Source organism: Dipodomys spectabilis, unplaced genomic scaffold (assembly GCF_019054845.1).
Source record: "Dipodomys spectabilis isolate Male_0828 unplaced genomic scaffold, ASM1905484v1 ptg000307l, whole genome shotgun sequence".
NCBI classification, from domain to species: Eukaryota; Metazoa; Chordata; class Mammalia; order Rodentia; family Heteromyidae; genus Dipodomys; species Dipodomys spectabilis.
This window is the reverse complement of record NW_024870984.1, coordinates 5,231,892-5,241,552: the sequence shown is the minus strand read 5'-3', so window position 1 is coordinate 5,241,552 and position 9,661 is coordinate 5,231,892. Positions and strand designations below refer to the sequence as shown.

General features: G+C 34.4%; 1 non-coding gene across 1 annotated transcript; it reads right to left on the bottom strand.

The window, feature by feature from the left end:
- Nucleotides 1-5,582: 5,582 nt before the first annotated feature.
- Nucleotides 5,583-5,689, bottom strand: LOC122127680. Its single transcript, XR_006151247.1, has one exon. It is a non-coding gene; the product is annotated as a U6 spliceosomal RNA (small nuclear RNA).
- Nucleotides 5,690-9,661: the final 3,972 nt, after the last annotated feature.

The following is a 9,661-nucleotide window of genomic DNA, read 5'->3' as shown; positions in this document are numbered from 1 at the left end:
ATTTCCATTGATAATTCATTAAGCTGACCTCTAAGATAATGTGCAATTCTTGAATTTGGTCTGCTGTCTTGTTCTTACATGCACAGGCTTTCTATTATTTATTTGTTCTACAAGGAATTCTACTTTCCAATCTTCATGTGATCAATTTTAGTCCCTTTCATCAGTCTTTCTGACTCTCTCTCAGGAGTCTCATTTGAGTCTGTCTCATAAAAAATGTATTAGTTATCAGCTAAATGACTCTCAATTTCTGTTTCTGGCCTGATTTCATGTAGGCTGTGATAGCAGCCCTGACTGGCTGTGCTTACTGCAGTGTTTTTTGTTTGTTTTGTTTCTGGTTTTGTTTTGTTTTGTTTTAGAGGTCTAGGATTACTATTCAAGGTAGTAGCTTTTCTGGGCCCCTGTGATCCCCTGGCCTAGAGTCAATGGTGTTAAGATGATTGATGATTGTAGAATACACTTTGAATTATTACATTAATTCACGGAATTAAAAAAGTAATAATATATTATTTGTTTAAATTCTCCTTCTCAATTTTACAATTCATGATATATATTAGTAAAATTAGGTTCACTTTCTTCTTTTCTATAGCTGCTAAAAGTAAAATTATATATTAAATATTCAACATTAAGAAATCAATAATAAGTAACCTATTATTAAAATGATATAATACTAAACTGTATTTTGAATTATAGTTCTAATAAATTGTGATGTAAACAACAATTAATAGAATTATGGGTAATATTTTTTAAACTTACCAGCTTTTTATTTGTTTCCTAATTGTCTCATTTGTAATTTTTGGTCCAAGCCATCTCTTCATCCTTATTGTTTAGTTTTCTATTTTATCTCTACTGGTTTGTATTTTGTTTTCCCTTTTTAGTGACTGACATGAGGCTGAAAATCTGTATGCTAGTTAATTACTTCCTATGTTAAAGTAAAATTATTGTTCTCCACAGCTGTTCTACTATTTGTATAGTATTTTCCCCAGTCCCATATCCTGTATTGCTGCTCTCATGTATTTTATTGTATTTTTATTGTGAAAATACCACACAGAGGGGTTACAATTACATGGGCAAAATAATGAATACATTTCTTATTAAGCATTGTTGTCTCCTCCTTTGTTTCCCCTTCCTATAGCTTCTTTACTTTACTTTTTATTTAAATTTTACTGTCAAGGTAATGTACAGAGGGGTTATACTTACATAAGTAAGGTAATGAATTCATTTCTTTTCTAATTTGTTATCCCTTCCCCCATTTTTCTCCCTCTTCCCTCCCAACAGCCCCTCCAGATTATTTCCAACATATTTTCTTCTGTGTATCCCTGTTGCATAGGTTCCCCCTTTGTCCTTTGCCTAGACATTTTTTCCCTTTCCCTTCCCTAGTTCAGATTAACATATTTACAATAACCAGGGTATCAAAATCAAATACTGTGACTACAGGGGATACACCATAGTTGGGGAAAACACAAAAGGATAGAAAGAAATCACACAATACATTAAGAACAAAAACAACAAAGAACATGTCTTGGAGTTCATTTCACTTAGAATCACCTTATACGATCATATGTACATAACTATAGGGCTATTCTGCTCATCTACTAAGATTATCCTTGATGTACACAATAATGCTCCCCTATTACTCAGTAATTCCACTGCTGGGCATTTAACCAGGTGGCCACAAGCAAGGCCACACTAAAGCTACCACCAAAATTATGTTTATCACAGTATTATTTACCATAGCTAAGATATGGAATCCATCCAGATGCCCCTCAGTAGATGAATGGATCAAGAAAATGAGACACACACACACACACACACACACACACACACACACACACACACATGGAATACTATGCTTTCATCAGAAAGAACGATACCACCTCATTTGTAAGGAAATGGAAGTTCTTGGAAAAAATTATATTAAGTGAAGTAAGCCAGACTTAAAGAAACATAGGTCCTACGGTTTCCCTTATTTGTAATAATTAGTTTACACCAAGGATAATCTCATGTCCTATGTTGAGCATACAACATTATTGCTATATTGTTTGTTATTATTTCTGCAAACAGGCAGGTATATTTAAAGAATTATGCTCATCTTATCCATTACTGGAGGAAGAGCATCCAAAAGAGCAACCCCTACTAGGAAGAACAACTCCTACTTATTTAGCTTCATTCCTATGTAAGGCCAGTGTTGTCCCCTGTATCCTCATGCTGTACATTACAACTCTATACCGGTTCATCCTGTATATCTACTATCTTCTACATTGTGACCTAAATGCCCCAGCAATTCCACTTTGCTTTACTTTTCAAAAAATTTCACTCTTAATGTTTGAGGTTGGTGTGTGTGTGTGTGTGTGTGTGTGTGTGTGTGTGTGTGTGTGTGTGTGTGTGTGTTTACAAAAATCAGAAGACAACATTTTTCCTCATTTACAATATATCTTTCAGGTCATTATAAGTTGTGGCTAATGGGAGAAGTCTCTTGCTATTTTAAGGATGAAACAGAAAAATATATTTGTGCATGCACCACAGTTGTTTATTAGTCTGTAGTTGAACACTGAATTTCGATTTATATCTTGGCTGTTGTTGTGAATAAGGTGAATAACAATGAACTACAGATATATTTATGAGTTACCCAGAGAGAAATAATCACATGATTGGTGGGTCAGGTGATATTTCAACTTTGGATTTCTTTAGAAAACTGCATACTACTTTCTACAAGGAGAGTATTAACCTGTATTTTGACCAAGAGTGTAGAAAATTTCCTTTTCTCCACACTCTCACCAGCCAACCTTATTACCTTTTGAGTTTTTTTAAAGGGCATGTTTTTAATGTGTGCAATACCCAAGATGACCTCAGACCCAAATCCTTTTACTCCAACCTCCTAAAAGCTTCGAATTACACGTCTTTACCACCACACCTGGTTCCTTTGATTTTTTTTGATAAGAGTTATAATAGTTATGAAGTAGTATCATAGTAATTTTGAATTGCATTTCTCTAATGACTTTTGTTTACAAAACATTAAGCCAGCATAGAAGTTGTATTAAACACAACTTTGTAAACCCACTGGCGATTTTCAGAGCTTTTTGGTAAACATATCTATTCAGAAATTTTGACAATTTTTAATCAAGTTTCTTGTTAATCTCATCTTTAATCTCTCTGTACAAAATCAATAATTTCAAGGTAGTAGAAAGGAAAAAATAAAGCAACGCCTAACATTTTTCAGTTTTCAATAACATGATATTGCTTAAATCATTTTCTGTTAATGCTTGATACTATATAACTCAATTTAGTTATACCTTATACAAGGCTATGTATTTTATTTTACGTTGATTTTTCTTTCCAAAGCTTGTTTGACTAATTTCCCTTGGTTCCTTTCTGTCTCATGTAGTTCAGATTTCAAACTGAAGAATAAATGGAAGGAACAAACAAAATAAATACAGTTCCTCTCATCTGATGATGCCTCTACAAGAATGAGGAAAGACCTATGATAGAATATCAAAAAGACAATTCATTCTTCTCGGTCTTCATTATCTTTGTGATGTAACTTAAATGATGTAACTTAAATGGAAGGAAGCAAACCAAAAACTTAGTTCCTCAAATCTGATGATGCCTCTACATGAATGAGAAAAGACCTATGATAGAATATCAAAAAGACAATTCATTCTTCTAGGTCTGCCTTATCTTTGAGATGTAATTTAAATGATGTAAAACACAATATACTGCTCAGATACTTTTGTTTTATCAGTTTTGTACATTTTCTTTTGGACTTCATCTCAGTCTACAACATTCCTTCATTATTATGTCCCTTATATTTTTACACTAACAAGACTTAAGATAACCAGTTTGATTTACAGCATGAGAAGTTATCTACCCGGCTTCCTTGGAAGTAGAGCATGATTAATAGATAACATTGCTCACTACATGTAATGGTTTCTGTAATACTTATGACATTCTATTTAGTATTTAAAAAAAAACTTCTGGCTAAACTCAAAGCTCATGCATAGAAGTTTATGTTAAGTATTTTACAAGTTTTATTTCTCTTAATTCTTAAGATAACATTTGCTATAATGCTAATGTTATTACTATTTTAGTGTTGGGAAAAATTGTAATTAAAGGCACTAAGTGCATGGTCCAAAGACACACAGTGAGGAAGGAAATGAGTCAAAGTTTCCAAAAGTCTTTCAGCAATACACAAAAGGTAGGTAAATTCTTTCCATTCTCTTACACTCTCAATTCAATATTCATATTGTCCAAGAAATTATAGCATAGCAAATATTGCCCATCGTGATTGTTTTCTATCACATTTTGTCTTCAACACAGACTGTGTTGGTGACATTGGATTATCATGCACAGAGCTGAGCTTCTAAATTGAGGTCCAAAGAGAAACAAATTTCTTCTGTCCCACAGTTCCAGTTTCCTTTTTTAAAAAGTACCAAAACTTTTAAATATCATCACTTACTATCTTTTAAGAATCCAAAAATGAAATAAATTCACATTTAATCAATCCAAAATGTTTTAAAAGTAGGAGATAATTAAACAGGCCCCCATGAAGTAAATTTTCTTCTACTTTTAAAATTATGCTGAAAGCCTTGTATTGGCTAGTCACACCTGTAATCCTATCTACTCGGGATAGCTACTCAGAAGCCTGGGATCTGTGGATAACCATTGGAAGTCAATCAGGGCCAAAAAAAAAATTCATGAAATTATTTTTCAAAATTTTTAATGAACTAGCAAAGACCCAGGAAAGAAAATGTAGCTCATATAGTACCTCACCAACCTAGAGAAGAAAGGCCTAGCAAGACCTTTAAGCCCTGATTTCAAACTCTGAGCATGCCAACACACATGCATGCACATGCGTTCACGCGCACACATTTTTTCCCTTCCCCTTCCCAAATTAGAGAAGCGTACATACAAGAGGCAGATGCACCAACTTCAAACACAGAGAAAACAAGGGTTATAGCGTGGGGGACGAACATACAAAGAAACGAAAATTCACATCGCACATTATAAGTACGTTAGAAACAATAGCAAGAAACAAAAAACTACTTGTTTCCCTATCGTGGGGTTCAATTCCCTTAACATTATCATTTCTGTTCATATGCACATAGCTTTTGACCTTGTCTGCTTAACCCAGACATATATTCGTTATTGAAAATAAGGGAAACCATGGGACCTGTTTATTTGGACTTGGCTTACTTCACTTAATAAATTTTTTTCCAAGTCTTTCCGTTTCCTAACAAATGGGGCAATGTCATTCTTTCTGATGGAGGCATAGAATTCCCTTGTGTATATACATCACATTTTCTTGATCCATTCATGTAGTGGGGACAGCTGGTTGGTTCCATATCTTAGCTATGGTAAATAATGCTGCAATAAACATAGTTGTGCTGTTAGTTTTAGTATGGTCTTGTTTGTGATCATTTAGTAAATCCCCAAAAGTGGGACTGCTGGGTCAAAGGGGAGCTTTATGTGGAATCTTTTGAGGAACCTCCATAATGCCTTCCAAAGTGGTTGAACAAGTTTACACTCCCACCAAGAATGTTGTATGGTTCCCTTGTGGCCACATCCCCTCCAGCATCTGTTGTTGTAAAAATATGGAACACACCACGAATTTGCATATCGTCCTTGCGCAAGTGCCATGCTACTCTTCTCTGTATTGTTCCAATGTTAGTGTATGTGTGGCTGAATTGAGCACAGAATATTTTTTATATCAAAAGTGCAATTGTGGGGGCTGAGAAGGTGGCTCAGTGGTAGAGCGCTTGCCTTACATGCATGAGGCCCTGGGTTCGATTCCTCAGCACCACATGAGCAAAAAGAAAAAAGCTGCAAGTGGCGCTGTGGCTCAAGTGGTAGAACGCTAGCCTTGAGCTGAAGAGCTGAGGGACAGCGCCCAGGCCCAGAGTTCAGGCCCCACGAGATGGACCCCCCCCAAAAAAAGTGCAGTTGGATTTTATTAAACTAGACAATTCAACAAAAAGTAAGTTCAAAAGAATTGTCATGAAATTTTAGAACCATATATTTCTTACATAAGCACAAATTTAAGAATAAAGTCAAGATTGACATGTCAAAAACAAAATAATTCCAGATATTTGTTGCTCAAGAAATGTGTAGGAGGGGGATTCAATTATTCTATACAAGGCACCTGTCATAATGAACACTGCACCAAGTGTTAAGGTTTGTTAAAAGTTTTAATGTTTTAAATATATTTAATTTTGGGAATTTGTTTACATATGCCAAAATTAGGACTGTTTGGCAGGTATAAAACTTTTCCATAAAGTATTTAAGATTTATTGTAGCAGACATATACTACCAAGTATGTACATTTCAGAGTTTCGAGAAACTTTATCAATGAGAAGTTGTAAAGTTTTTGTGTAAAGAAGCAGAATGAAGTGTTAACACTTTGTTAACTACACAGGCTGTTAAAACTTTAGGGCTTCCTCAGTTTATAAGTTAACGAGGAAAAATGATGATATAAGCCATAAACAAATAATGAGAAGAGCCATAAATAGTAATCTTAGTGGATAGCTTTAAAGACTATTCATATTCTATAAAACTCTTGATGAACATCACAACCTCAGTCAGTGTTAAATGTACAGGATTATGAGAAAATAGTAAAATCTAATATGTAGTACACTTCAAATAGTGAAAACAGTGATATTATTTTTGTTTTTTATTTTACTAATTATTAACATTTAATTATTGTTTTCTTTATTTGTAGCATTGTTTTACTTGTTGAAATATAGTACAACTTTTTTGGGGGGGTCTGGTCATGGGGCCTGGGCGCTGTCCCTCAGCTCTTCAGCTCAAGGCTAGCGCTCTACCATTTGAGCCACAGCAATAATTCCGGCTTTTTTCTTTTTCCTGAGGAATCTAACCCAGTTCCTTATGCATGCAAGGCAAGCGCTCTACCGCTGAGCCACCTTCCCAGCCCTAGTACAACTTTTTGTAAATCATCATTAGGAGGCACTTTGAGAAGGTTACTTGGATGGTCAAACCAATTTTTATAGGTGCATGTTCATTTAAAAAGAGGAAAATTAAGATCAAAATATTTATTTAAAAAATTATCAAATAGAGTCTGAGTCAGAAGTTTTGATAAATGTCCACACCTAAAATTTTATCCCTAGGCTGAAGCAGCGGTATTACAGAGTTAAGGCCAAAACAGTGACAGACTGTGGGTTGTTCTTTATTTTGATTTTGTTGGTCATGAGGCATGTACTCTTGGGCCTGGGTGTTGTCCCTCAGCTCAAGGCTAGCGCTACCACTTGAACCACTGCACCACTTCCATCTTTTTTTGCTTATGTGGTGCTGAGGAATCAAACCCTGGGGATGATGCATGCAAGACAAGCACTCTACCACTGAGCCACCTTCCCAGAAACTGTGTTTTAAAAAATCATCTAAACAACATTTGCTTTCTGCTTTGGGTAATAGAATGAGAGATATAAATATATTTTTATATTTTTGTGAATTGTACTTCTAAATTTATACTAACTTCAGCCACTTTATCCTTTTCAAAGTCATAAATATCTCTGAGAGTTTGCTTCAGTGAAGATTGTTTTTGCATTTATAATTTCTTCTGAGTTATTTTTATTTTTATCAAAATAACTTTATATTTCATGTTGATTTGTTATCATATAACAAATACCTTCAAATGTACACATAGAGTCTAAAGATAGCAGTATGAATATTCTCATACAGCTCTTGTTTGTCTGTTATGCACTTCTAGTATTGTGATATTTCTCTCTCTCTTTCACTCTCTCCCATGTCTAAGTACCATGTCTGGTACTTAGAATTTCGGCTTGTCTACTACTATCCTTCAGGATCCACTAGTTTTGTGGGAACATGATAGCGACCATCAGTTACCCTTGCATTCTTTAAGAGTTATAAGAGTGACTGGATATTATTCTTTGCCATAATAAATGGCAAAACAGCAGATCTAGGAATTCCTTTTCACGTTTACTATTATAAATTTTATCTCATAGGAATCAAAAAGTTCTTTTTCTTTTACAAACAACCTTTTTCTTTTATTATCAGTTAGTAACTACACATAATGAAAACAAAGCTAGCCTATGGAAAGTGGACCGAAGTTGCTCACAGGGTTGAAAAAAAAAAGGAATGTGGGAAGTGTGTACAAAAGATGCCCATCATAGAACACAGATCCTAGGAGCAATTTATCATGTACACTTTGTGAGAAAGACAATGTGCTGTGAACTATAGATTAAATCACTGAACAACTGATATATATATGCACATATATTTGTATATGTATATTTATTTATATATGCACACATATGTGTATATGCCCTTATATGTGTACACATGTATGTTACTGTACACGCAAATACACACGTACATGTACACATGTATACATGCACACATGGAGAAAGACACATAGATACAGCCAACACAAGTTTCACTAGGTGTTGAATATGCCTCAAATGGAATGCTTGGAACAAAGTATGTTCAAGATGTATTTGTCTCTAAGCGTTTTTTTTACCACTCTCTTATCTCTTAAAACTTGTACATTTAGAGAGATTCCACTTGCAAAATGCAGTACAAGGGATAGCAAATCACTCAGAAAAATCAGTAACTAAAGTTCATATGGTGTTTCCTTGCTCCCCACAGAATGCTTGCTCTTGTAGAAACTCTCAACAATCAAAGTAGAAGGAGAATGCCCTGGTAAAGAAAAAAGTTATAAGGCTTTAAATGGCATCCTTACTTGAGCTTTTTCCAAGGACTGGATTCTACACATACATTTAACCAACTCATGTGAAAAGTCTTATGTGAGAAATGCTGACTAAGGTCTTGCTGATTTCCTGGCCAAGAAAATAAGAAAAAAAGAAAATATTTTTAATGTTTTAAAGTTTGAGAATAATTTGTAACCTGTCAATAAATGTGTAGAACACAATTATACCAAGTAACAAAAAATGATGGTGTTTCATTTATGTGCTCTTGGCCTTGATGAGTGATTTTAGGTGTGTCTACACAAGTAGAATCAGCATAAATCAAGCTAGCACTTCTTCATTTAAGATATAAGGAAAGGATACAGGTTGACCCATTCTAACAATGAGGTGTACAAGACAGTCTATCAAGGGGTGGGGGGTGAATGGGGAAGTTGGGGAGGAGTGAAGGAATGGTATGGTAGAGGAAAAACAAATGAGGGGGTAACAATGCTCAATAAGAAATATACTCATTACCTTACTTAGGTAACTGTAACTCCTCTGTACAGTATATTTACAATAAAAAATATATATTAAAAAGATACAAGGAAAACTTCTGTACTTATAGGAAGTTGTATTTATCACTCAATATCAGTAAGGTATTGGTTTTAGGACCAAAGGTATATGAAAATTTTGGATACTCAAATTCTCTACGTAAACACAGTATATTATTTACTTTAGAATCTGCCCACAAGCTAGTGCAGAGTAATTGCTATGAAAATTTTTACTGCATTCTAGGTTTGAAATGAAACATAAAAATATATGCAATATCAACAGATACAAATTTTTTCAGATAAATGTTGTTTGCAGTTTGGGGATGGAATTAGGAGAGCAATTTTGAAAAGCACACATTTCATCACCAAGACCGGTCTGCAAATTTTAACAAGGAGCTAATACAGCATCATTGAATAGTATGGAACTCCAAGGAGAAATACTTGAATTGAGACATT